Raw genomic sequence first — 26,417 nt, 5'->3', positions numbered from 1 at the left:
TGAATACCATAGACAAAAAATGAATTAATGTTTTGCTTATTTATTGGGGAATCAAATTAAATAACTTTATTCCAAATCATGCTCTCTCCTTCACACACACACACACAGTTTTACAGGGTACACTATGTTCCTTCATACATTTACTGCATTGCAACTTCTCCTCAGCAGGTGTAAACTCAAGGTTTTGTTACAGCTGTACTGTATTTGTCCCTGTACCGTGGCCATGTGTTATCTCTGGTCTCTCCTCTAGCTGCACCCTGATCAGTCATCAACAATGTGTTTGTTCACATTGTAAATAAATTGTTCAGTAAAACGTTCTGTCACGTCCATGTTTATTCCCAGTTTGTGATGATTAATATTTAATTGTTTCATTAAGTTACAGTCGTCTGGTTTAGTTGATTCATTTGCTCAATAAAATCTAAAAGAATTAGTAAATGCAGCCAGGGAGCCTGTACATAAGGGGGAGGACTTGGAGGCAGAAAAAAACAGCTGCTCAAGGACAGAGGAACCAAAAAAAGCCACACAAAAGATCCATATGTCACCAAAATAAACAAACATACATTCAACACAAGTGATTCTTATTCAGAATTAACCAATGAAAGCAAACACTCACTAAATCCTCTGTCTGTGATGCCTCCTATAACGGAGCCTACACCAGCTCCTGAGGGTTGAGACCATTGCAGGACCAAGACGTTGCCCACACCTCTACCTCCCATCGGTTCATCTGAGAAAACAACGACCACCACCTCTCGGAGCTGCACAAATGAAGGCCCCGGATATATAATGTCATGTTCTCCAAAAGTGAGAGTCAAACTACAGAAATGTCTATTCAAAATCATTTTAGTGACTTAAAGTGACATTTATATGAATCTCTGTCTAGATAATCTGCAGCATTCATAGGAAATGTTGAAGTCAAAGTTTTGATAAAAAAAAAGAGACATTTCTAAAGCCAGAAATAACAGCAACCTACTGAAACATGGTTGATCCACTGAAAGGGGTAATAAATGCAATACAGTCAAATACCAGTGAGATGTGCTTTATCTTGAGTATTAAAACAGATATTGAGACATAAAAGAAAATCTTAAAGGTGATAAAATAGTTTGATGAAGCAAAGATCCACACAGAGCCAGAGAGAGGTTGCAGAGGTTTCAAATAAACAATTGAAAGAATAAATGCCACCAACATCACTTGATTATCTCAACCCGCACTCATCCTACTATGTCGAAGAAAAAACCTCCCGACTTTGATGCAGTGAACTGGACTCACAACATAAGACTGTTTGATTTTTCATTTAGGACCAAACATTCACAACAAAAACATTTCTGTATTTCTTGGCAGCTCACTGTCCTGTGAGTTGCTGCCAACTATAACAAGTGCAGATGGATCTTTACTGGAGCTCTGTACTCGTTTGGACTTTCTGGATTTACTGGATTGTCCCTAAACTCCATGGTTGTTGCTGTCTGATCCACTTTTGCCCCTGCGGCTCGTCCCCGGCATTTCCTGGTCCTTCTCCACAGGCTGGGGTAATTTGGTCATTGCCGTACTGTTGCTTTTTTCTCTGTTAGATTTGCCTTATTTTGATTTACCCCTGCTGGAGTTGGCTTTTTTTGGATTTCCTCGCTTTCGGTTTGCTGTCGGATGATACTGTCTGCGGCTGTGGCGTCTTGCTTTGCTGAGGGGGTCTGACCGGTGGCTGCGAGTGGATGGTTGGAGGATTTATCCCGGAGGGCTGTACGCTCACGTTGCTCTGTACTGCCCTGTTGCTGACGACCACATCTGTGAGGTTGTCATCTTCAGTTTGCTCTTTGGCAAAGCTGACAAATACCTACAGCAATGAACCAGTTTTAGTGTTTCGCAATTAATTCATTATGGAAGTTCATATTAGAAAAGTACCTGTGAGGGAGTGAGGATTAATATTGGTGGGTCAGGGTGATGGTGAGATGTCTGATACTATTTGTTGTTTTCTCCTTTTTTAGCGTGATAATAGTAAACTGAGGAACAGTCGGTTCACTGTTCACCTGGATAAAATCCAAACCATCACGCTCACCTGGTCCAGTGTGGTCTGTGAAACAGAGAAGTCCGAGATGCCCAGCTCCTCATAGTTGTTGGCCAACACATGGAACACACGAGCCAGGCAGCAGGCGTGTGAGGGCAGCTGGAACTGCAGCACGTTGTGGTGAAGCTCCTTCAGCTCGATGCTGGGGAAGGAGCTTTTCATGTAGGTGCTGACGGGACACGAGTCCGGGTTGGATTCAGAGTCGGCCAGATGAATAATGATGGTGTAGCCATCTCCGTACCTGAAAGATAAATTGCAGGAAAAAAAATATCCAAGATTTAAATAAATTTAAATAATTGCTTGACAGTTCAGGTTTGAAATTAGGATCCGGATGAGGTGTCATGCTTTGTTATTATCAATATATTGGAGATAAACAGTGCAAGCGTCCGTTTATACTCTCTTCGGCGATTCCCATAATTTCAGAACTGTTCCGGCCCTGACCACTGCGGTCATCTCATCACCATAAATCTCAACAAGTCACTCAGTCAGCTGCTTCACCATGACATCATAAACACAGAGAGGGTCCTTCACAGATCGCTTCACCGCAATGAGAGTTCAACTCCCAACGTATATTTCAACCTATCATTTCAATGCCCCTAAAATGACCCGTGTTTTAGAGGAGTAGATGTGTTTACCTGTTCTTCAGGTGCTGAACAGATCCCAGACACCTGAATCTGCCATTGACCATGATGCCCATTCTGTTGCAGAGAGCCTCACATTCCTCCATGCTGACATAAGGACACAGGAGTAAATACATTAGCATTTACACTGTGAGTCGATTAGATCAGTCAATCAGAGCTCAAATGATTAAATAAGAATTTGTGGGTGCCTTGTGTTAGATGATCACCCCCCTTTTTATGGGTACATTACATTTACATCTCCTCCTACCTGTGGGAGGTGAGAACTACAGCTCGTCCCTCTTTGGTGACGCTCTGGATGCAGTTCCACAATAATCGTTTGGCCTTTGGGTCCATACCAGTGGTGGGCTCATCCTGACATGAATTACAAAAATAAAAGCATGAGGGAAACAGATGATGTCGCTGATGACTCTGTCCCTGCAGTGGCTGTTTGTAAAGGCAATGTGCGGATCCTTTATTGTACTACATGTCCAAGTTCATTAATGTTTTGGCACTTATGTGTCGTACCCCTTGCTGTAAACACAAACTGCCTTTTGGGAAAAGGGCAGAAAAGGAAATTATGCCATTCCATAATTTCTTATGTATTGAATTCAGTAGATAATATGATGATATGTTGACAGTAAATATTTTATTTGTTGGAAGTGGGGTGTCGCTGCTTCAAGCTGCATTCCCCGGTTCGATCATTGCTCTCCAGCTCTTTCGAGGGATGAATTTGATCCTCACCAGGAATAAAACAGATGGAGTTCCAATAAGGGAGATGGCAGTGCACAGTTTCCTCTTGTTGCCCCCGCTGTAGCTTCCAGCCTCTCGGTCAGCGTACTGCATCAGTCCCATCGTCTTCACCCCCCACTGCGCCACCTACAGCTCAAAAGAGATCCCGTAATTGTGACACCCTGCATCTGCACAAACCTGTCACTCCAACAGAACTCTACTGGACATGTAGGAATTGACAACATTAGTGTTGGATTCTAAGACAGATTTTCATCGTCTGTTTGCCAGCAGGGTTGCATTTCCCCCCCCACATGGCTGCTAATAATTACATTTTAAATCGGATATAGAATTTATGGGAGAGCTGCGTCTTTAGATCCACTTTTTCAAATATAATAACTCATAATTTGTATTCATCACCTTCAATCACAAACTCAGATACAAGTGTTGTTTAACTTGTGCAAGGATCCACAACTCTAAGAGCCAGATGGAGGTACATCTTCATCATTTTGTGTTCATTCATTTCAGTTTTGGGGTGAATTGTTCCTTTACCTTGGTGACAGAGTCCTCCTGAACCCCCCGCAGACGGGCGTGCAGCTCCAGATGTTCTCGACCTGTCAGTTTGTCGCTGATGCCGTCAAACTGTGGACAGTAACCCATCGACCGGTAGACCTGCTCAATCTCTGTCTGCACACTGAGAACCACATAAACATGATTTTACTAACTATTTATAATATGAGCTCCTGCAATTTATTTTATTGTACTGCTACTACTATCATGACTTCAAGCTTAAGGATCTTGCTGTTATTTAAATACTAAATAACGGAAAACTGTTTGCAAATTCAGTCTTATTACAATATCTTTAGTAATTCCTGACAAACAAAAAGTTCACAGCATAACCACGTTATCATATCCATGTATTTGAGGGACATTTCCTGTGTACACTTGTACCTGTAATGGTTGATGGAAGCCTCTCCATAGCTGATGGTTGTTTCTCCGGTCAGCATGCGAAATGTCGAGGTCTTCCCTGCTCCGTTCACCCCCAGCAGCCCGAAACACTAGAGGTCAAACACAACAACACATATCTAAGCACTTCTAGTCGGAAGGCTTATTCATAACACAGAACAAGGATCCAAAGCAGACCTCAAACTCTACTATGAGCTACTTTCAGAAAAACAAGCTGAAGCTTTTGCAGTGGCTGACAGTCCACTGACTTGAACATAATTGAAAACCTGGGATCAAGAGGAGGACTGAGTTAAAAAGTTTAAATCAAGAATAGAAAGACTCTTGGATGGCTACACCAAGCTAAATATCTTCCAAAGGATGGGTTGCCACAACAAACTTTGTAATTTGTCCATCGTTTCGGTCATAATTTCTTCGATTATTTTTAAGTTCATGGACTAATAATGATGAGTAAACATTTGAAGGAAGGTTAGTTTTAATATCCATTTGCTGTGGGGGTTGAACTGACTAAATTTACTTTTCAAATATCAATTACATATGGAATTTGTATTTTTATAAATGAAACTGTGATAACCATGAATTATTTCAGATAATGACTGTATCTGCAGTAGGTGATCAGAACAAAAGTTAGGAACGGTCCCTGTTTTCACTTTAATATGACATGACGAGTGCTGCATGTGGCGTGAAAATGTCTCACCTCTACCCGTGGAATCGCAAGGCAGAGACGATCCACCGCTGGCTTCCTGCCCGCTTTGTAAACCTGAAAAACACAATGAACAATGCTGCCATTTTTGGAAGAGGAAATTCTACATGAAGGCAGAAACTTCCTTGATAGAAGCAGAACTCAAATACACCAAGTGACATGTAGTTTGTATGTGACAATATTATATTTTAAATCATTATGCCATCATAGAGAATTAACTTTGATTGCCTCCTCACAACATGGCTATTGGACTTTTTAAATCACAAACACCATTCAATCACTGTCGACCCACTCATCAGGGTCAATATTGGGTAATTTTCAGTATCTCGCCCAAATGCCAGGAGGAGCAAGGGATCAAACCACCAACCTTCTGGAAGTGGATGACCCCCTCTTATTCCAGGCTCACAGCTGCTTGTGATAATATCAGGCTTAGTGTTTAAAATTGTGAAAAGTGTCATGTAACAGTACAACTTCACGTCCCAGTCTCTTTGTATTGAATTAAACACCAAGCTTAAGTTTAACTTTTTAGATGTGTATGCTGGTTGTACCTTGCTCAGGTCTGTCATGGTGAGGATGTCTGACTGGGCTTTGCCAGTTTTGACCCTCTCTCTTTCCCTGGCGACGTCCTCATCTTCTGGACCCAGAGCAGACATCTTGGGCTTTGTCCACCAAGGCCTTAACAGAGATAAAAGCACAGAGAATCTGATTTACTTTACACTGCTCCACATCTCCACAATTAGTTCATGTTTTAGTCAGAATGACGATAAGCTTAAACCAAGCAACCATTACTGAGGAAGTCAAAGGTTGTGATCCAACATTGACCAGAAAAGGTGTCTATGGAAAAAGGAGTCATAATCCTACCTGAAGCGTATGAAAAACTTGTATTGCAGTAGTACGGTGAAACTTAAGAAGATAACGCCTTGAGCTGCCATCGCAAACACGTCCCTCCCAATAAAATCCCAGCGCAGTGGATTTGGTTGGCTGCCTGGAGAAGGAAGAAGCACACAAACACATACTGTATATTTGGTCATGTGTGTTTGACTGCATGTGTGAAAGTGTGTAATCAATTTCTGTAGGATGGTGATGAAAACACAGCACATAGGGGAGTCCAACAAAATAATCTGCAGTTTAAAATAGAATAAAACAAAATGTATATGAATGCTATGCAGCGACCGATTGATATGTTTCTGATGTTACAAGAGTCGAACTTCCTGGCATCATACCCTGCACCTGGAGATCTCCCCCATTCGGATTAGAGGCCATTTTGTGGATACCTCGTCCCAGAGAGGAATGAGGAAAGATGAGGAAGACATTATTTAGGATCGGGCTGTTCCACTCCTGTGTAAATGTGGAATATTCAAAGGAACACAATGTCAATCATTTTTTTGTCTCGTTAGACTATCAGATTACTAGATTTTTGGCTTTCCTGTCTCACTTTTAAAACTTAAATTCTCAAAATCCTACACAGTTTGCTGATATTTCATTCAAGCTTTAAATGATGGAGAATTAGGATTATTAATTTTTTCATATTATTGTGATGTAGCTGAGAGAAAAAAGCACTTTAACTCATTAGCTCATGTCGTGTCACATATTATCCCCTCTTTGCCCTGAAAGTCCATATGAGGTTCCATGAGATAGCTTACCATGATGGTGCTGCTTCCAATGAACAGATTGATGGAATTTAGAACCACATAAGCTGTGCTTGGAGTGCTGAACACAAAGGACGCTGGGTACATGAGAGGGGTACTGGACCACCTAGAAATTATAATGAAGTTATGCAGTAAGTACAGAGAGAGACATTACTGTTGTTATAGACCATGATCCAAGTGGAAAATGAACAGTAAATTTAAAGTAATATGGAAGTCGTTTAATCTTTTATAAATTTAATTGAGTGTTTATTTCAAGATATAAATCCTGCAACTATAGGGATCATTTAAATATTAAAACTGCAAACATGTTTGTCTTGTAGTTATGCAAAAAGCAAATGACAAGTAAGGATCTTGAACAGGTATTTCCCGGATATGCTGTAAAAATGATAAATTAATAAATAAATTAGTGACAGACTAAAAATAATGAGACAAACAGATCTCAAGAAAAATATCCTGGAGCACATGAACAGATAGTGCAGTGCCTCTCTGGTCATTTGAGTCGGATCTGATTAGATGATTTTGAGAGAGCAACACTACGGATTGAAGTCAGTGGATTCTGCTTCAACGTACCCATAAAAGAAGAGCAGCAGGACGAAAGCGGGCAGGTTTGTCCCCAAAACAAATGATTGCTGCTGGAAAGCAACGAGGATCAGCACCACCACAGTGGTTGAAACAGTGTAGTTCAACTGAAAATGAACATTTCATTAGAGGAAGTCATTCTCCTAGTAGTTTGTGTACTAGAGTAATGGAACATTAGTTCAGTGACTCTCATTTTCCATAGACAATCATGTTAACCAGACTATATTCTTATTGAAAGGCAATATATGACATAAAATATGAGAAATGTGACTCTTTCTCCCAAATACTGACCATGTCCCAGATGAAGTTGGAGAGCCAGTAGAGGATCGGTTTGACCCCGCTGACCAACTGAAGGTGTTTGGCTTTGCAAACTCGCTCCTCGATCAGAAAAAGGACAAAACTGGGCGGCACAAAGGACATGACGATCTGGACAAAGATGGAAACCCAACTGTTCTGTTCTAATTTTGATCTGAAGGAGTGACACACAATCAGCAATGATCAGTCCAATCCTGCTGAATGCAGACATCCACATAAATCGATTTTAAGTAACTGCCGAAGGTTAGTTCTGTAAAATGTATCCAAGATTACCGAACTCCATAAAATCTTCTTCCTTTACTGCAATCAAGTACCTGACAATCTTAAAACCTCATGAATAGAATATCACTCAGTGTTGTAGTGCCCTGATCGACATGAACTACATCTGTAGAACAACAGGGGGCAGTATAACATCTACCAATTTAAACCTGAATATCTTACATGCCCTAATTTTTTAGTTGCTCTTTGCTGAGGTGGAGCGGGTGGTTGTAGGCAGTGATGCCGTGTCTCCTCCTTTCTGTATCTCGCGGTAGACCCGCTCTCAGAAGACCATTGTTCATAACGTTGACAAATGACACCATGGCATGCGAGCCTTTGTTATTGAACCACACCTAAGTACAATGAAGAGAAACACTTTGCTTCATGTATCAGATTTTTCCTTTAAAGACTCACAGCAGAAACCGAAGAGAGACGATTGCCACACAGACACACATTACCTTGACTTTGTTTTGACTGTCCCGTCCTCCGAGAACATCCGGCAGCCGGTTAAGAAGATTATCCAACGAACTGTTCTGTGATGAACCGACAAACATTGTAAAACTTGAGAAGAGTCAGAGAGACAGCAGGATTCATTGAACAAGCCCAAGACCTCAGTGTACCTGTGGAACTCTGTTACGAGTCCTGATTGCCCTGACAAATTCCTGGACCTGAGTTAAAGTTTTAGTGGCGTCGCCCCCGAGGGAGAAACCTCCATATCTGCAAAACAGAAATTCAACTTTAGTTTTTCGTCTTTTCAGTCCTTTGGAGAAGAAGTTTGAATTAGAGACACTGACTGTGGATACTGGAGATAATTTTCTTTCATTATGGTGATTTATTCCTGCAGCTTACCTGAATTCCTTCAGCCCTTTCTTGGTTTTCCAGCTGAATTTGAAACAGTGGAAAACAGTGAATGTAGGAGGAAGATTTTTACAGGAAACACGAGCAGTGTAAAACAGGGCTGAAATCTCTGTATTTACGTGAATGTTATCATTATAGCTATCTTTTAATGTGATATTAGACATATCACTGTCTCTGTCTACCGTCCGATTAAATTATTTAAATTAAACAATAACAGAGCGAGAACTCCACACAATAATCTTATACTTATTAACACAACCTCTGGAACAACACAGGAAACAAAGATTTTCAAATTTGGTCTTTTAAACATTAGATCACTGTCCTCAAAGGCTATTTTAGTTAATGAACTAGTCTCAGACTACAATATAGATTTATTGTCCCTTACTGAGACGTGGCTGCATCCTGATGAATATGTCAGTTTGAATGAATCTACTCCCCCCAGTCATATAAATTCACACGTCCCCAGGGAACTCGGGCGAGGAGGTGGAGTTGCTGCTATTTTTAATTCCAGTCTATCAATTAATCCTAAACCTAAACTTAGCTACAACTCATTTGAATGTCTTGTTCTTAGTCTTCCAAGTCAATCCAGGAAACACCAACAGCCAATCGTATTTGCTGTAGTTTATCGTGCTCCTGGGGCTTATACTGAATTTCTAACAGAATTCCCTGAGTTTTTATCAAACCTAGTCCTAAAGACCGATAAAATTATTATTGTTGGTGACTTTAATATTCATGTTGACAATAATAAAGATAGCCTGAGCGTAGCATTTATTTCAATACTAGACTCAATTGGTTTCAGTCAGTGTGTACATCAACCTACTCATTGTTGTAACCACACACTTGACCTTGTGTTATCATACGGTGTCAAAATTGAACATTTAACAGTACTTCCGCGCAATCCAGTACTATCAGACCATAATTTAATAACCTTCGATTTTTCACTATCTGAATATATGCCCCTAATAAAAAACTCATTTTCTAGATGTCTACCTGATAGTGCTGTAGCTAAATTTAAGGAAATAATTCCGATTACATTTAAACCCGTATTATCCGTCGACATAAACAACAAATCCTTTAAAAACCCGAGCTCTTTTGAGATTGACCACCTCGTAGATAGCTCTGCAGACTCATTACGATTAACATTAGACTCAATAGCGCCTCTAAAAAAGAAATGTGTAAAACATAGTCAATTAGCTCCGTGGTATAATTCCAAGACACATGAGTTGAAACAAATATCAAGAAAACTAGAAAGGAAGTGGCGCTCCAGCAACAGTGTTGAAAATCTCCTAGACTGGAAGAGTAGTGTTAAAGCATATAAAAAGGCTCTCCAGAAAGCAAGAGCTGCCTATTATTCAAAACTAATAGAAGAGAATAAAAACAACCCAAGGTTTCTCTTCAGCACTGTAGCCAGGCTGACAGAGAGTCACACCTCCACCGAACCCAGTATTCCTCGATCCCTAAATAGCAATATCTTTATGACCTTTTTTAATGATAAAATTCTAACTATTAGAAATAAAATCAATCATCTCCTGCCCTCAATTGGCACTAATACCCTCCCAACAATAGAGATTTCAGAAACGGCTGAGAATCCTTCCCATTACTTAGACAGCTTCTCTCTGATCACCCGTGATCAGTTTACCAAAATAGTCTCAGGTTCTAAACCAACAACCTGTATTTTAGATCCGATTCCAACTAAATTACTTAAAGAAATTCTGCCCCTAATAGATAATTCGTTACTTAACACAATCAATCTGTCATTATCATCAGGTTATGTACCACAGTCTTTTAAAATAGCTGTAATCAAACCCCTACTCAAAAAACCCACCCTAGACCCAGAGGTTTTAGCAAATTACAGGCCAATATCTAATCTCCCCTTCCTATCTAAAATCTTAGAAAAAGTTGTAGCCAATCAGCTGTGTGAGTTTCTCCAGGAAAATAATATATATGAAGACTTTCAGTCTGGGTTTAGAACCAATCACAGCACAGAGACAGCCCTGGCAAAAGTCACTAATGACCTTCTAATAGCTTCAGATCAGGGACTAGTGTCTGTCCTCGTTCTGTTAGATCTCAGTGCAGCATTCGACACAATTGACCATCAAATTTTATTAGAGAGACTAAAACAGTTAATTAACATTAAAGGAACGGCCTTAAACTGGTTTAAATCTTATTTTGCTGATCGCTCCCAATTCGTTCAAATCAATGATGAGTCATCGGTGCACACCAAAGTTAACCATGGTGTCCCACAGGGGTCTGTGCTCGGACCAATTTTATTCTCATTATATATGCTTCCACTAGGAAACATTATCAGGACACACTCGGTAAATTTCCACTGCTATGCGGATGACACCCAGTTATATTTGTCAATAAAACCTGATCAAAGTAATCAATTAACTAAACTTCGAGCATGTCTCAGGGACATAAAAACCTGGATGACCCGCAATTTTCTCTTATTAAACTCAGATAAAACAGAGGTTATAATACTCGGCCCTAAACACCTTAGAGATACATTATCTAATGATATAGCTGCGCTAGATGACATTGCCCTTGCTTCCAATGACACAGTCAGGAACTTGGGAGTGATCTTCGATCCTGATTTGTCCTTTAATAGTCACTTAAAAGTAATTTCTAGGACCGCGTTTTTCCACTTGCGTAATATCTCAAAAATCAGACATGTCCTTTCGCAAAAAGATGCAGAAAAACTAGTCCACGCCTTTGTTACATCGAGACTGGACTACTGTAATTCACTATTATCAGGCTCCAGCAGTAAGTCGTTAAAGACTCTGCAGCTGGTCCAAAATGCCGCAGCACGTGTCCTGACGAGAACTAAGAAAAGAGAGCACATTTCTCCAGTATTAGCATCGCTACACTGGCTTCCTGTTAAATCTAGAATAGAATTTAAAATTCTCCTCCTCACCTTCAAGGCCCTTAATGATATGGCACCTCTTTACCTTAAAGAGATGTTAGTTCCATATCAACCTACTAGAGCACTCCGATCCCAGAACTCAGGTTTACTTGTTGTCCCTAAAGTCTCTAAAAGTAGAGTAGGAGCCAGAGCTTTTAGCCATCACTCCCCACTCCTGTGGAATAATCTCTCACTTTCAGTTAGGGAAGCAGACACGCTCTGTTCGTTTAAAAGTAGACTCAAAACCTTCCTTTTTGATAAAGCTTATAGTTAGAGCTAATTAGTGCGATGTTCCAAAATTGATTAAATGGCAAAAACCCCTGATGATGCTAAGACGCACAGGGAATTTATGACACAAGACACACGGAGCTTCTCTTTCCTGCTTCTCCTTCCTTTTCTCCATATTTATCACATCAAGATAATTCTTATCTGATCAGTACATGTTACTAACCTGACCCCTTTCCCGGAGTTTCTGTGCCTTAGCGCCCGCGGATGCAGGGCCACAGCTGTGGCCGCACCATGGATATGATTGTGGATCGCGCGTCAGAGGTCGCAATGGTGGATCCAGTTCGGTGGATTCTGTATCGTGCCAGCTGATCGTCGTTGTAATGGAGGATCCTTTGTCGCGTTGGCATCGGATGATGAGGGACCACGACCGAGGCGGCAGCTGATAATGGATTCTAACTGGCGGCGGTGGACAATGACTGCGGATTATAGTGGATCCCATCCTGATGCTGGATCGCGGTCTTGCTGGCTGCTGGCCAGAGACTGTGATTGCAGCGGGACTGCCTGACACATAGTATTGAAAAATGTTTACCCTCATCGATGCTGCTAAAAATCCTGATGATGTTTTCTTACACCTGACATCTATTGCACTTCTGTCCGTCCTGAGAGAGGGATCCCTCACATGTGGCTCTCTCTGAGGTTTCTACATATTTTTACCTGTGAAAAGGGTTTTTAGTAGTTTTTCCTTACTCTTGTTGAGGGTTAAGGACAGAGGATGTCACACAATGTTAAAGCCCTATGAGACGAATTGTTATTTGTGAATGTGGGCTATACAAATAAAACTTGATTGATTGATTGATTGATTGATCACACCATTCATGCATTTATTCCATTTGGGGGGAAATGTTTGTGTCGCATGGTCTTAATGATGTTTGTAAAATGTAAACCCAAAATAAATAAGCTCTTAAAAACAAAGCTATTAATAATGTTATTAGTTAGATAATAAAAAAAATAATTGCAAGGGACGGAAGGGCACTAAATATGAGCTTTTCACACACAAGATATCAATATCAACACTAATATTTTACAGAATACAAATGTGCCTTTATCTTAGCTTTATTAATTCAAGTTCTATATATTTGGTTGCATTTGTGTTTTAATTTATAGTTATTTATAATTAAGTTTATCATTAAACTGTAACTCTAAGTATCATGCCTCAATTAGGGTTTGATAAACACATCTTAAAATACATGTATTATCAGCCAATTTATTGGTATCGGAAATGTTTTACAACCTAATATCGAATTTCGGCATCAGGCCATAAAAATCATTAGCAGTCTGACTCTAATATTTTCCGAAACAAAATATTTGCTACTTGCATTTATCATCATTCATTTTGAGATGTAAGCTTTAATGTTGACAATAATCACAACTATAAACCTTAACTAGAGAAGAACAAGTATGAAAGGCCTGTAAAAGACAATAAATGTTATTTCATCATTGTTAATGAAGTACCTTTCCGTGAGGATCTGAGAGTAGCTTTTCACCAGATAATCAGACAAATTGTAAGTCGTTAGATTTTGGAGGATGTCTCCAGTCAGGCTCCTAATCTGAAAAGTTTACAAACCAAAAATTTCAATTAAAAGTCAAAGGGAAATGCTGCAAGGCTCAAGCAGAAGTTAGCTCTGTTTTGCATTAAAATTATAACTGAACAAACATCCAAATGATTGCATCAACACTGCTGATCCTGATGCAAAGTCAGACCTGTGGCGGTGGCAGTCCGCCAGCACCGTCCGGACAGTCAGGGAGAATACGATCAACATCCTTTGAGCTGCACTGACATTCAGGAGAAGGTCTGTCTAAGCTCCAGTTTCCTCCGTTGAACACCTGCCAAGTGGAGTTGGACACCTGTGGTCGCATGAACAGGCCATCCTGCTCACCTTCACACTGATGACTCCTGCAGAGAGAACAGGGATTCAACACAGTGGGTGTTTGTGCATTAAACATGGAATGCAGTCAGACTATCTGAAATTCAAAATAAAGTAATATTTAAAAGCATTAAGATTCTTTCAAATCTCGTGAAGACAATGTTCCTGTCACTTTGATGCTTGAAAGTATTTATTTTTTAACATGAATTGTCTAATATAGAGTAGATGATGTTGTCAAGCAAACTAAAGACAAATGTCTACTTCTGTATGATAAAGTGTGGTGGGAATTTTAACATTTGGGCATTGATTGATGGAAGGAACTACTTTGATGTATAGAAAGATGAGCAAATGGATTCTCTTAGTTATCAGGGTGTTTCTCAAAGTAACTGATGTTATATGACTCCCTCACTTACAGGGTCACCTAACAAAGAGGTCACAGGAAAGGGGATGTGAGGGGGTTGTAAAATGTTGACAAGAGACCCTTGAAAACAGATGTTTCACTCAAGGGGCCTGAGACCGAGGAGAAGACAGGATACCGATCACCTATTTCTAAAGATCAAAGAGGTTAATTGATAAACATGTGTTCCTCTCACAGGAGGAGCTTGTGAGTGTTTAAAACTGCTGTGTGTCCTGCATGTCATTGCTCAGTGTATGAAATCCTTGCCATGGTCTTGTACGTTGATGCCCATCTGTTGATGTAGAATTAAAACTCCAGAAAGAATAGTTGCTGACTTGTGCTTGATTATTGGTAAAATTCCACGACAAAAGTTATTTTTTTTAATCTATTTATTAATAATCTATTGTCTCAGAACCTTTGTCCCTTTATGACAAGTGATGCCAGTTAGATATACTTGTGTGTTCACAGAGATTCTCTTACAGGCTGTTGTCCTCTTCCTCTCTCTCCATGCACTTGGTACCAAAACCCGGCTGGTCCAGTAGAGCTTCCAGTAACTTCTCCATGGCTGGGTTCCCAGCGGCATCGTTGCTGTAAATACCAAACCAGAGGTGACGAAATAACTCATAAGTCATTGAGTGAAGAAAGCGAACAGAATTACACCTTCAGTTAGCGGCTTGTTACCTCTGATAGAGTAAAACATTGTCATTCACAAAATCCTTTCTGTGCTGAAGAAGATACTGAATATTGGAGTGGAGGCCAACCTGAAGAAGGTGTACTGTTGTCCGTACATCCACGGCTGCAGCTGCAGACTGGGTAACTTCTCAGACTGCTTTATGCCTAGGCCGAGGAGGAAAACCAGGAGCAACATGGGAGGAAGAACAATCTGAAACATGAAGAAAACTTCAGCTGATTGATTTTCTAACATCAGATGAATGTTTCTCTGATAGCTAATTCCCATTCTGGCACATCTGCAGTCAACAATTCATTTTGTCAAACGACTAACAGTTGCTGTTCTGGCCTTCGTTCCTCCTGTTTATATTAAAGCCAGTCAGACCCCATACGAGACTTCCAACACGCACATATTTATCATCTTCCTGGCCTGAGTTAAACTGTCCTCTATATTATGGAAACACTATGGAGGCAAATGATGACAGATGATTTTTGACTCATCTCTCCAACTACTGCTGCTGGTGTTTGCCATCACCTGAGCGAAGAGTCCTCTGCAGCTCCTCCGAGTATAAAGCCAGCGCTTAACAAAGAGAGCCCCCATCTGCTGCCACATCAGCCTCCAGTCGGTCATGGGGATCCCACCTCGGCCGTCTTTGCTCAGATCTGTCTCCTGGGATTCTGTAAACAGGAGAGACCCAGGATGAGAACTAACTCTAATATATTGGGAGGAAAAATACATAGACTCTTATCAGTGTCAATGTTTATTGTTGTGTTTCTATTTAATTATCTTTCATCAAAAGGCAGTCATGTACCACAGTGTCCTGAATACTAATAATAACAAGGGCTGGTTGTGTGGAGGCTCAATCAGGCAGTGTTTACAGCTACATCCATACTAATATGTTTTAGTTTTCAAAAAGTTCTTTTCCTTATGTAACTTGCTCGCAAAGCCTTTTCCTTCACGACAGCAGCATGAAAACGGACAATTGGAAACATGTTCTGACTGTACATGGAAACACTGTGTGGTTTGTACACACTTCTACTCTGTGTGTCAGATTGTTAGTGCATACCTGTCTCAGCACATTGTCCCTCCCCTCTTTGTCCTGCTGATAGCCGTCGGCCTTGGGATGATTCATCCTGCAGCTCAGATTTCGATTTCCCGTCTGTTTCCTCAGACACTCGAAGGAAAATCTAAAGTGAAGTTCAACTCTTTGGTTTATGACATAATGGTAAATCTACAAAGTCACATTTAAACATCAGACTCTTCACTGTAGCAGCCCTAAAATACCATAGAGTTTAAAATTTAAGTTGACCTATTCGTTCAGCCTGTCAGTGTGAAAGATACAGCTATGTTTCTTGCTTTTGTTAAAGAGACACCCTGGAATTTTTCATGCTCTCAAAGTTGAGTTGGATGAACTATCCCGTTTTAATTGAATATTTGTTCCGTCTTTTTGCTGATCAGTATGAATGTATACCAAAGGCTTAGAAGGTTTCTTGCCATGAGATGGTTGCATATTTATTTATCCATCAATGTAGATGAAAATGCCGTACCTTCTCCAGTGAGCTGTCTGAAATTCCATAGCTACTGATGCCCAGCTCATTGAGCCTCTGATCCAGGTCGGACAGAAAGACGGCCAGGCTACTGTACTTAGCAGCCTCCTGCGGCAGGTTGATCACAGCCTCTCGTCTTGACTCGTCCACCAGCCTCGCTCCCGGGATGTGGTGCTGTGCCAAGGCGAGCAAAGCCGCCAGGTCTGCTATCATGATGATGACGAGAGAGGAATAACAAGAGTTCTTCATGATCCCTTCGGTATTTAATCATTAATAAAAAACTGGTGTTTTAGAGAGTGTAAGAGTACCACACTGCACTTAATAACAATTATTTTCTACCATCTCAGTTTAGACACTTGACAGCTGTTGAACACTCACAGTTGTTCTCCTCACTTCCAAGCCCAGTGTTCTCCCTCAAGGATGACTCACTTTCCTGAAACAGTTGCAGCAGGACAAACATGATGGGTTCACATAATCTACACCAGGCAAAATACTTTTAAAACTCTTGGTTTATCACTAATTATAGTGGTAACTAAGTTAAAACAAAATCAAATCTTGGCACATTTAACTTCTCACAGTTATTTCAAATTAAGAAAAGAAACCAAACCTTTAGAGGTGGAAGCTTTTTGGTGCTGGTGCAGATACTGGTGCTGCTGGGAGTACGGGTGTTCAGTCCTTCCCTCTTCACCACAGTGAGGTAATAACCAGATCCCAGATGGGATTTCAGGAAGAGCGGTGAGCCGCAGGAGGAGAGCTTCCCCTCGGAGATGATGGCAATCCGGTCACCCAACAGCTCTGCCTCATCCATGTGGTGAGTGGACAAGATTATGGTCCGGTCTTGATGGAGAAAACAGCAGAGAAATATATTCACTCAGTCTTGACATTTTGAGTCGTCTCGTATGTTTAGGTTGGCATCATGTTTTCAGGCTGATGAACTGTTTAAATTGTAAATAATTGTATGCATAGCTTTAAGATCTGCTCAACAGCAGTACTGATGGATAGAGAAAAGAATGAAAGGACTAATTTAAAAATATAAGAAGCTTAGTTTGAGAAACTGTAGCACAAATGATAGCAGAGCTTTAAGACTGAACCTTTCCAAAGCTCCTCGGCGGAATAAGCTGGTCAGTTTTATTCCTCCCATTCAAATAAAATGTTTTCACCCATACACAGCAGCTGTTCTTAGCTATTTGATTTTCTTCTCCTCGTTAATATATTTTAGTTGTCACTTACTAAATTCAGTAATTTCTTGATATTATGTTCGGGCACAATTAATCATCTTTCCACCTAGAAAAATGTTCCCAGGTCTTCTCATCCTGACCCCCAACTGCCACCACAGTTGAGATACAGCCCTTAGTTCCACACCTTTGCGATATTTGAGCAAAAGATCCCAGATCCCTCTGCGGGCATTAGGATCAACTCCAGCTGTAGGTTCATCCAAAACAATCACCTTGGATCCCCCTACAAATGCTATCGCCACAGACAGCTTCCTCTGCATGCCACCTGACACAAACACAGAGGGACAGTTTTCATTGTGGAAAAGAACAAGAGATATTCAACAATCAAAAATTGATGAACCCCTCAAAATTAACATAGCTCTACATGTTAAGCTAATCTAGTGATTTTACCAGAGAGGTTTTTGGTCTGTTCATGTCGTTTGTGCAGCAGACCGACATTGTCCAACAAAGTGTCCAGCTCAGCATTCACCTCTGCTTCAGACAAACCCTTCAGACGTCCATAAAACCACACTTGCCCCTCCACTGTTAACCTGAGAGAGACAGACAGAGCGAGAGAAAGAGACAGACAGAGATGCAGACAAAATGTGAAAATCTGTCAAAATCAATCTATTCCTTTAAATAAAATGGTTTATTAAACTTATTTATTTCAAATAATGTGAATAATGTGTCCAGATACAGGAATGGGAGACCTAAATCTTACATGTCAAACAGGACATTGTGTAGTGGACAAACTCCCAGCATCCTTCGGATTATGTCCATGTCATGGCGAATGTCCAACCCCTTGATGTAGACTGTCCCAGAGGTTGGTGGGAACAGGCCCGTCAGAATGGATCTAACATAAAAAAAATTTAAAAATAAAATTAAAATACGTTTCTCATTAGATTAGATCATAATCCCATATTTTATACAGAAAACAACAATAAATTACAATAGGTTAAGAGACGGTTTGCATCTACACCATATGTTTTACATACAGTAATAGCTAAATAATGCATAATCAAGATATGTAAAAACTGAAATATGTAAGTTAAGGTTTTTAGGCTTTTCTTTTTCTTTCTTCTCATTGCTCAACCAAAAAGATTATTTCTGCATCTTATTTCTACAAAAATTTAAAACTCTAAAAGATAATAATAGAAGACATTATAGCGGATATACATCTTTTTTCAGTTCTCAGCTGAGCTCACATGGTTGTGGTCTTGCCAGCTCCGTTTTTGGCCGAGAAACAAGGTGATCTGTCCCTCATAGAACTTCAGGTTGAGGTGGTTTACAGCCAGTTTGGCCCCCCTCTTGTAGATTTTCACCAGGTTACTGATGTTCACGCCCAGGATCAAGTTACTAGGCTCTGCTTCAATGTGATCTGACGACAGACACACAATTTTTATACTTTGAAGATACAACATATGTTATCCATCATTGAAGTGGTCGATCTTCCTAAAAATCAACATCTACAATCAGAATTGGGATCTTTCCTCACAATTTTGAAATGTGCTGTCGCCAACATACAGACTCGAACCAACCAATGAACTTTTCCATTTAAAACACAATATCGCATTACAGACACATCTTCGAACGGCACCATATCTCTAGGTAGATAGGTATTGATCACCTCAGTCACCTTCTATAAAACTGGATAAGAAATTAACTCTCAGGATATGGGAATCTGGTCATATGACACAGCCCTATAGAAAATAACTCCCTAATGACAGGGATTATGGGTATAGCAAAAATCACACTCCTATGTCAACAAAACAATTTGGACTGGACTGATTGCTCATGTTCTGCTTCAGTCTCAATGCAATTTTAATAATTACAGGTAACATGCTTATTGTCTCAGCTCATTCACTTTTTATTTTTAGCTAACTTGCTTGTGAAAACTACCATTTGAGTCTTTGAGCTGTTATACAAAGCAGAGAAGACGTTGGACAGCCAACCTGCCAAAATAATCTGTAACCGGACAGACGGGTCATGAGAACTCTGTCCAATCACTAACCAATCAGTCATGTGACTTTGAGTACAAACTAAATGCTGATGAGACAAAGCCATAGCCAACTGTAAGTGTGATTGTACCTTTGGATGACAACGGAAGAACAGCAGAAATACAACATCTGGAGTCTCATACCTCCATCCTGCTCTGCGGGTGGCGGTGGGATTGACATGCCTGCCTCCAGGGGAACTCCAATCCAGTAGTTAATCTGGAAGATGAAATACCAAGGCTTCGGGATCCCATATTCACCTGGTAGAAACAAAAACAAACATATTCTAAAATCCTAGTTCAAATGGCGGACAGGACAGTTTAATCTGAGACTGAATTTGTTATTAAAAGCCGTTTTCAGAAAAGTGCTCATATAGTATCTGTTGTGATTAAAATGACAGTGATAACAATGTTGCACCAATCTACAGCTAAAATGGCAAAAACAACACTGCATTTTGCTTAACGAGGTGGGAAAGTGATCAAAAAGACTACAGCAACCCCGGCAAATGATTAGCTTTTTTTCAGTCATTAGTTAAGAATTTATAAAAAATTGGTGAAATAAAAAACTTTAAGAGTTACAATTAATCTTAAGCAATTCAATTGTCTTTCTTTTTAAATTAGGTGACAGAATAGTATGGTACTTGAGTCTTGTCATATTCTGAAGACTTACAGATGGATTAAATATTAAATTTCACCATCCTACTCCATCTCAAAATCAGTGATGCTCACTCGACCATTCACCTAGAAGGTTAACTGAACTGTTTGAACTTTGAACTTTTCTCCTTTACATTGCATTCATGGTGCCATAACATTAACTCCTAGACTGGGAATGAATGGCACACTATACTCCTCGCATATCAGATATCCTCAGGAGTTCCACATGTGTACATGGGCAACTTATGTTTCTTGCAAGTCCAGTTGCCCATGTGAACATTTAACAACTCTTAAAGACACCATGACCTGCATGACTGAGAATCTTAATATATTTCCTCACAAATACAGTCCAAGAAAGATTATGCCTGAGATAGAACCTGTACGGTCAAAATGTTGTTCTTAATTCGTCCAATGTATTTTTGAAACTCCAAAACTCCAAAACTTCCGGCAGATTAAGTTCACATGAAAGTGAATGAAGTTATACCAGGAAACACGGCTTCGATGTACCAGGCTGCAATGGCGTAGATGAAGGCGTCCACATAAAGCATGATGATAGAGATAATGAAACTGTAGGGTTCTTCTTCCACAGGGTAGGAGTGCAGGTTGTACCACTGGATGCCCACACCTTGCTCCTCATACTTAATGAAATACTCAAAGCCGAACCCAAACGCCACAGAAGAGAGAAAACTCTGAGGAAAGGAGAACAAACCATTTTTAATCTAGCAGACACTCTTTGATATGATGCCTACTACAAACGCTCCATATAATTCTATTTAATGAATTACATATACTTAACTTAAGTGTTAACTTTGATTGTACCCATATTTATTTGACTTACAGCGAGGATTTTGTGTGTAGTGTTGAGTTGTTGGCTATTCATAGCAATCACTGCAGAAGGCAGGTAGAGGCAAAAGTATATGAGTCCCCCACAGGCAGCAGCCATGTTGGATTTGGAGAAGAAGGTACAAATGAGGAGACACTGCATGATGGTGGCAGTGGCAGACGCCGTGAGGAAGAAAAAGACGACAGACGGGTCGCTGTATCGCAAAATTTCCCCCCACTGGAAAGAAATAAGACAAGAGGGCATTCAGCATTAATGTGTATTAATTTGTATTTTAATATGTTTGCTGCAGAGTGAGTGGATACTAGCCTTGAGCACACCAATAAGAAGCGCTTCAGTAACCAGGAAAGGAACCAAGCTGCTGATGAACCAGCTGAGCCACAGCGCTCCTGTTCCCAGACCCATAATCCTCATGGTTTCCTTCAGTCTCGCCTCCTTCTCGTACACCACACCTTTTATGATCATGGAGACCGGGTAGATCCAGCCCAAAGTCATGAAGAGTGGCATCATTTCTTTCAAATCTTTGAAAAATCTGAGGAAAATCAGGATAAAACTGAGAACTAGTACTCAGAATTTAAATTTCTTCCAAATGCAAAAAATAATGACGCTGTGAAAGCTTAGAGAAGCACATTTTGATTTGGTTATATTAAATAATTAGAATACTATGAATTAACTATTGTCTAAATTAGTTATTTCTAAATTATTAGATTTTAATTGGTTTATGCGAATGTGATCCTTAACGAACGACTGGGATTAAGTCAGTGATCCAGATGGGAGATTGTGGATGCATTTGACTACTCCCAACATACGACTTATAAATCCACTGTATAGCAGGGGTAGGGCATCTGCTGGATGTAGATGCCCGTAGTCTGTTTAACTCCAGTCAAGACGCGATTCACAGCTTGTTCCACCAGGTCCTGCACGTAAACGAAGCCGCCCAAAATGTAGCGCATGTCAAATGATGGGCCAGGAGCCCAAAACCTGAAGAAAAATAACAACAGAGAAGCAGGTTATGCATTCACTGTTATTAAAACATGATGATAAGCAAACTACTCCATTATGTTTTAAGTCTCTTTTTCTCAGAGAAAAGTTAATTATTAGTGAGGACAAAACCAAAACACTATTACTTCTTTAACGTGAAAAAGAAGCAGGATTAGATTCGGTTGTCTTTTCAGTACCCGTCAGGCTTCACGGTGCTGGCCACATTACTCATTCGGATCTTGTAGGTGACGTGAGGCGGCAGCTCAGTAGATGTAGAGTTGGGCAGCAGGAAAACTACACCTGCCCAAAACTGTCCGTCCTCCAGCAGCTCAGATGCTCTGTCAATCAAGTGACCCTCACTCTCCAACCCCTCCAGTTTGTTCAGAGAGAAACACTGCAGCAGAAAGAAAAAATTAACATAAAGTGAAACAATTAAAAACTTACAAATACTTTTATACAAATTCTGCTACACACGTTTACAAACTAAAGGCTGAAATTAAAAATGCGTTGCCTGTTTCAAAAGCAGCATGGAAATTTTGAAAAAAAGAGAGAAAGAACCTCAGTGACTTGTGCGAGAGTGGTGATGATGAGGTTGATGTCATTGTAGATGTCCAGCCAGGTCGGGGGGGATTTAGGATTCATAGGGGCGTCTGGTGAGGGTGTGGACAGGAATTGTGAGATTTTTGAGGTCGTCCAGGACGTTTTTGACAAACGCTGTTTTACCAGGACTTCAACCTCTGGCCTTCTCAGCAAATCCTGCACACAGACACATTATTCAAGAGAATGGCTTTTAGCAAAATATGTGACAACAGATTCATCCCCTAATAGTGGTTGATGAGTCAGACCTGCAGATGTTGATTCTGACTGCTCTCCATGTATCTCTTGACTTGAGGTCCCACCTCCATCCAGGCTTCTTTCAGCTGCTGGAGAATCTGCAGGTCCTCAAAGTTTTTGTTCACCTTCAGCAGACAACAACTTGTAGTTATCTTTCAGGGACGTATTCACCTCATGATGTTCTAAGTTAGCTTACAACAAGTAGAGCAGCAGAAAACACTTGATACAAAAATCATGCGGATTAAATGATTAATCTTCTATAAATTGTAAAGAAAAACATTTGCCTGCTACTAGAGAAATTCATTGACTTTTGTCAAGAAATTCATCTACTTATTCTAGAAATCTCTGTCTGTTGTTTGCATATGTTGACAACCGTTCATCCTACCAGCTCCACATTTGGCATGTGTAATCAACGACTACAAAGTGGCGTTGTCTTGGGTCTGGTGAGTCCCAAAGCCTGTCTTAACTTGCCACGGCCTAATTAATGCATGCCACTTTTACAATTTCAGAAAAAAAATTGAAACCAGCAATACCACAGGCCAAGCTAACAGCCCATTACACACAGGAATGTTTACAACGGGCAATGCACTGAGGCTTTAGATGCTAATGACACATGCGTTAGATATGTAAAATGACAGAAGTGAAAAATGTGTTCTCATTAATCAGTTTCCGTCTATTTAGCAGACACACATTTGCAGAAAGGTAGTCATCGACCTGACTGGGTGTTTTGTCGCCTGCAGACAAAAAGTTATTGTCTTTTTAGAAATTTTTTAACAGGTTAGGATTGTCGCCTAACCTGTTAAAAAAATCTAACCTCAGCCTTTTTACCCAACAACCTCTCCAACACATTGATGTTGTACCTCTTTCATGACTCGTTTTATTGCAGGTGTGTCTGGTGTGTAGAGTAATTTTCCGGTAGAGAGGGGATGGTGGTTCTCCAGACTCTGGATCAAACTTTCACAGAAAAGAGCTGCAGGGCAGGAAAGAAGAGACCACGGGGGACAAATGTTTGATTGAACAAACCAGGTTCAACGATATAAAAAGTGCACGCAGAACAGCAGGAAATTGACTGAAAAGCCCTGTGAAAGTCATCTCATCTCCCTCTTCTTCATCACTTGCCAGATTTTTTGTAACACAGCAATTTATCAAGTCTATAAGCTTACAAAAGAAAAAAATCTCCTTTAAATCAGCGATATGCATGAAAACCCCAAACTGCAAAACCTCTTACTGCTGTTGTTGTCACCATCTAGGTCTTCAATGTATTCATCCAAGGCGAGGCGATGAATCATTAACTGAAACTTTCTGACCCTGCAGTAAGCACAACATTAAACCAGTAAACCCTCAAAAGAGGATTCTTTATCATATATGAACAACGAACAACCTTGATTGTTTAATGTTGAGATTATGACAAATCCACATTATTCAGCCTATATATAAAATATTCATTCAGCCTAAACATCAAGATCAGAGACCGGTAAAAAATAATAAAGATGCACTTGTTTGAGACTTATTGATAATAAAAAATATTTTGTCCAGTTTTGAGACCAATCAAATATTGAAATACAGAAAGTTAAGTGATCAGATAAATGCCTTGCTTTATCCATGAAGACAGCCAGCTTGGATATTGTGTCTAAAGCCGGACTGATGTCCGTGAGGTCTGACAGAAAAAGATCGGGTGAGATTAGTGATGATTGCATTTTCCTCATTTATATGTACCAGTACAGTTCAACTACATGACAAAGAAACCTTCATTGATGTATTCTCTGATTGAAACGCTATGGTCATCTCGTCTCCCTGTTCTCAAAGACACGATGACTTTGTTAACAACTTCACTGACAGAAGCCAAGGAGTGGGTTTCCCAATGTACATCATTTATTCAGTTTCCTGGAAAGCAATCTTAAAGGGTAACCATGACATCATTCTTTTGAACGTTGTGTTTTGCCATACTACAATAACTGGACTCATAAATATATCTAATGACATATTTCTGGCATATTTCCAACATTGCCCCCCCTGAGGTATTATTTTCTGAGTAAAGTGCATATTAAAAGTAAACAGTAGTGTGTTGAAGTAACAATATGTCAGCATGTCAGTGCTATAGGATATTCAAACAACCTGTGGTACTCTCCATCAGATCCTGAAAGCCTGAGAAGCTTCGGCTTCCAACGTAGGACAGAATAGTGTGGGTGTCCACGAAGAACCGAGAGTCTGTGGGAGCAGAGCAAAAAAAGAATTTCATTACAGGAACAAACACAACAGTCAAGTTGTATATAACTGCTGCAGACATATTTCAGTTAACCGCAAACACCAACTTGATGCTGATTTATCATAACTAATTATAACACAATTCTTGGCTTCTAATTTTAAATAGTTTTGTCTTTTAATCTCATGGATTAGTGCATGAACAATGAATCTTCTTTCTGAGAACACCACCAGTCCTCACATCTGTCCATTCTTTCTCTCGTCTACCTACATTGAGTTGTCAAAGCTGCCAAATTGTCCCGGGGTCTCCCCTGGTGTCGGGCTGGGGGAGCAGGGTTTGTTGATGTTGGTGTTGCAGACGATACCCTGAATCCAGGGCAAGGTGCCCGCTGATGGCAAAGCTTTGTTTTGGAAATGACCTATGAATAAAAGACAAGGAGATACAACACAAGAAGATGAACCTTTTTGCACAACTGATGGATAATAATGATCATGGACCGGACATGAGCTGCTTTTACAGGGAAGACTGATCCGACGAAGACCAAAACAGCAAAGAGGGAAAAGAGTGTTCTTACTTTGTATTTACTTTCAGTTTATTTTTAAATTTCTCCTCCTTTACTTGGAATACATCTTGTGTCCATCTTTAAAACGTCATGGTATATCACGTTGTAAAAGTAAAGTTCTAACCGACAAATGAAGAATTTTCAGTTCAAGAACTTCACAGGTCAGGAAAACAAATGTGCGTGTCGGGGAAATGCATCACTCAGAGTGACATAATCCTCTTTAGCTGGTTGGTAAATGGACAGTTTTTGACCTGTGTGGGAGCATGTGTGAATTGACATATTGCATCATATAACTCACATTGCCCTGTTTTGACCGAAACGTTGGTCTTTCTATATAAGACGAGGAGGAGAAAGAAGAAGAGCGGCAGGAGGTGCTCGCTGATGAGCTGGACCTACATGAGGAGAACAATGGGAGCAGTCAATTCAATACTTTGACTTCTTTCAAAGAGCAGTAGGACTGTCATCTGGTGTGTCCTGCACATTCTGATTCTGATAAAAAAAGGCGAGGTTAGGGGTATTCAACTGCAACATGAAACTTTACCACTAGATGTCCCTAAACCCTACACATTGAAACTTTAATTGTTTTTTCTTCCAGAATCAAAAATCGACTTTCTCTGTGAAGAAAGTAAATTAAACCTGTGAAGAAAGAGGGCACCTTGTTTCTCCTGCGGTATGTGGTGTTCTTCCAGAGCAGGAGGAAGAGCTGTCTGAAAAACTCCATGGATCTGTACAGCTACCA

At 40.2% G+C, this 26,417-nt stretch overlaps 1 pseudogene; it reads right to left on the bottom strand.

The window, feature by feature from the left end:
* Positions 1-1,305: 1,305 nt before the first annotated feature.
* On the bottom strand, positions 1,306-26,399 carry LOC133027453 (phospholipid-transporting ATPase ABCA1-like; annotated as a pseudogene).
* Positions 26,400-26,417: the final 18 nt, after the last annotated feature.

This window comes from Limanda limanda, chromosome 21, assembly GCF_963576545.1.
Source record: "Limanda limanda chromosome 21, fLimLim1.1, whole genome shotgun sequence".
Classification (NCBI taxonomy): Eukaryota; Metazoa; Chordata; class Actinopteri; order Pleuronectiformes; family Pleuronectidae; genus Limanda; species Limanda limanda.
The sequence above is the reverse complement of the archived record's forward strand: the minus strand, read 5'-3'. Positions and strand labels throughout refer to the sequence as shown.